Source organism: Orbicella franksi, chromosome 9, assembly GCF_964199315.1.
Source record: "Orbicella franksi chromosome 9, jaOrbFran1.1, whole genome shotgun sequence".
In the NCBI taxonomy this organism is placed as follows: Eukaryota; Metazoa; Cnidaria; class Anthozoa; order Scleractinia; family Merulinidae; genus Orbicella; species Orbicella franksi.
The window spans coordinates 24413971-24418064 of NC_138153.1; positions in this window are offsets into that span (position 1 = coordinate 24413971).

Here is a 4094-nt window from a genome sequence, read left to right on the forward strand (position 1 = left end):
TAATACGTACAAACTCAAGATGAATGGCGAATGGTTGATTGTAAACTGCTAAAAGTTTCCGTTTGGGTGCAATTTACCAGGGTCATTCAAGGCTATTCAACATTTATTTTTTAACACCAAAGGATATCGACCTACTCTACTGCACACTCTATCGTCAATACAAATATTCATGAATCGCTTTCACTGGCTACTTCTCCATCGCCTGCAAACTGCTCTCCAAGCCTGATCATTTTTACCATCCCTATTAATCTTAGCGAGACCTTGCTGAAGCCATTCACTCAACACCCCCAACTCTTCCTGTGGATCAAGTCTCGCACGCACTTACTCGAGTTGAACTTGGCCGGCAGTGGTTTTTTTAAGACTTTGGAATCATTTGTCAGATGTCAATTTAAAATAAAACCCACAAGTAGGCAGTTTTCCGATTGCAACTTAAATTAAGAAAAATGTCCAGCGAAAGTGTTAAGGTTTTAAAGTCAAAATGTTCGGCAAAATGTTCGTCAGAAACAAATTTATCTATTCTTCTAGGTATTAAGACTGCTGGTAAAATATGAATGTCTCGTTATATTACTTAAAATAAAAAAAACAAGACGCACGTCCTCACATTTGTCATAGTCCACAATTGCTTCTGTAAATATAAGCAAATACTAGTTGATAAGCTCCAATATATAGATAAGGGAGAACGAAGGTGACTTGAAATAGTATTTATAAGCTATGCTCTCAAAGATCTTCTTCTCTTAATTATGGGTTATTGATATATGCACAAGTTCATCGTACATGACAAGTAACGAGCCTTCCACTACACTCTCGGGAAGGGAGAATAATTACTCAATCAGCTAGTTTTAAGCTTGATTGAGATGTACCGTCTTCTTTTGTTGTCTAATCAATCTCAAGGCAATTTCGAAGGGGTTTAACAGCAGTTGGGCATATTGAGCCGGCCTTTGTCTTGCGACATATATTTTTCTGTTGCATTCTAAGGTGGCCTGGGGCACCGGATGGCAATGTAAACGGATTAGAATTTATTCTCAGTTTAAAGTTTTGCCTAAGTTACATGCGTAACCGGAGTGGGTGGAATTTTTTCCCACTAATTTTAGCAGTGTTAGGCTAATTTTATCCGTGCGCTCAGATTTACTGCCTCTTCTTTTTAATAGTTATCAAACTCATCTTAAAAAAATATTTTTCTTCAACGGTGTGTCCGGTAACAGAAATCCTCATTCTAATTGTTACGATAACTTAAACATTTCTACGAAACAAGATGCGTTTCTACGTTTTCACAACTGATTGTTGAACGAAAAAACGCGTTTTATTATATAGAAAAAAATTAGCAACCCAGGTGAAAGCGAGAAGAAAACAACATGATTCCTTCCCTTTCGCATGCCTCAAATGGAGAACAGCTTATTGCAAATTGTTCTCGTTTTAAGAGGTAATTTATCGCCAAAGTAAACTGGAAAAAAAAAATCTCAGACAAAATTCACGTGAAGTATTGTATTGTAACCTTTGGATTATTTGTATCGTAACACATCCTCTTAAGTAAAAAAAAAAAACATAATATATATACCCATTTAACGTTACCTTTTCACTGACCACACGCTGTGAAAACATCAATAGAAAAGTGTGCATGAGATCAAAACGAGATTTAATTGTTAAAGCCTTTTTTTTATTTTTTGACGATGATTAAAGGCTAGCTAATTTTTACTAGCGCAAACCACAAGCATAATTATAAGAACTGGCAACATATGCAGAGGTAGTGACGTGCTGTTAAATACTGCCTTTTCTAACTAAACGTACGGCAATTTTTCAGCTATGGTTAAAATTTCAGCCATCAGTCGGCTATCGGTAAATTTTGTAAGTACAACTTCAGCCATCAGTTAAAAAACGCGTCATCCATCAGCTGACAGTTTAAAGATTTCGACCAATTCTCAGCTAGCTAATAAATCCCATCTAGAAGCTAAAGTGAGGGAACACGGCAACAAGACAACAGTTTGGCCGACAGAGTGTTCGCCGACAATTTGTATCACCCACGAACACCGGTCGAGAACTCTAAGACAGCATCAGAATCAGCAGTCAGAGAAGCAAGGAATTGTGCTTTAGTATTGTATATCTCTCTGTCTTTTAAGCGAGGAGGTACCGAGACTCTGGTCTCTAGGGGCTTTTCTTACACGGACTTCTGTCTTGCCCTTTCTTTGTCTAGCGTCTACTGCTGCTTCTACCACTAAAGGTGCTACTACTTGAGTAACAAATGCACACGCACTTAAATAGCCTATCGGTAGCCATGACTGTGGGCCACACGGGACGAACTGACCTTGGAGGATTAAACATCTTTTTTAGAATACAAACCCAAACACCATCCCACGACTTTCAGAAACGAACTACAAAGTTCTTGAAATGGCCAATAAAAACAAAAGTTTAGAGAACAAGAAACGTAAACAGAATCTTTGTGGGAGATTCAGACCAAGGCCAGCAGACAAACCCAAACACGACCATCGATGGGGTATTGTTCGGAGCTTAACGGTATTCTCGATAAACTAAGATAAACAACTTGAAGTAATGACTCACTGTGTGGGCAGGCGGGCCCTAAAATTACAAGACTAACGTGGTAATTACAAAATAATAAAAAATTGGTGGTCACCAAATAAAAAGGCTGAACTCTATACGAGTTTTTGAGCTTCACAACAATAGCAAAACAGCGTGAATCTTTGTCAGTCAAACATGGCTACGTACCGGAAAGACTGGCCAACACCTTCTGGTGAGATTCGATTGTGCATTGATATGCGCAGAGCAAATGAAGCCATCGAAACGTGTCCGATTTCGGTTCCATTGACAAGGACGGTTAAGGATGAAGAGGTGTGAAACGACAAAACAATGTTCTTAGCATCACACGAAGGTGACACTACAACAAACACGAAAAGAGAAGTAATAGGCCCTTTGCAGGATCCGGTCACATGGTACTGAATTAATTACGCTGGGACACAAGTTACACAGTGGGACTTCCAAAACAAAGGAAAGTCGGGCTGGAATGGTACGAGTTCCTTTGTTTTGGAAGTCCCACTGTGTAACTTGCGTCCCAGCGCAATTAATTCCGTACCATGTGACCGGATCCTGCAAAGGGCCTATTGCGTAGGAATTTCAAGAAGACAATTACGGTATGAGTGGGTTGGTGGAAATGTCGACTAAAAAGTCAAAAGGCTTGAGAACAAGTCAACGATAACACCTCCTTCATAAAAATGTCGGGTTTAAGAGGTGGAGAGCCCATAAACACTCTGTAAAGATAAGAACTTAAGAAAACTAAATAAAAACTTGCGGAAACAAAAATTATTGTTGCTGCAAAAGGTAATAGGCGAGATTAGACTCTTGGAATAAAATCCATACTCCAGACAATGATCGGTCACCAAAATGAGACTTTCAACTTGAAATCTTCAAAAATCCCCCAATGAAGTTGCTATATACAAGATGAACTTCGGAACATACAGGTAGCGTTCTATCACTGTCTTCCCCTCAGATCCGAAGCTGAGTCTGAGTCACGAATGATTTGAGTTCCGCGCCAAATATCTCGGGGGAAAAAGGGATCAAGTCTCCAGGCAGTGAAGTGATCGAACTCCGCGCTCCAGCAAAAACATCAGGGCTCCAGCACTCCAGGAGTGATATAATTCAGGAATGGTACGTCTTTTTCATTTAGTTGAAAACTATACGACATGCATTTTGGTGTAAGAAAACAAAGTTACGACCACAATGATAATTAAAACATGTTCTGTCGATTTATACGAGCGCCGGATAGTCTTGTCTGCTAGTTCTCGCGATAGGTCTGTCCCCTAAAGTAGAAAACTCGAAGTTGAGATATAACTTAACGTGATTCTACATTTAAAAGATTTCATTGAATTGAACTGTACGACAGGAGATCTAGTTATAACTACTAAGCAAACGTAGAATATAGAACGTAGAATAGAACATTTCGAGATTAAAAAGTCTTAAAGGACTTCTGATGATGATCATAGGGATCACCCGCTGTGTTCCCGCAAGAAAATGGTGTCCTTTATGCCATATAATAATCCTTTATTGACCAAGCTTGGGCGACTACGTTCCTGTCATAAATACGCAAC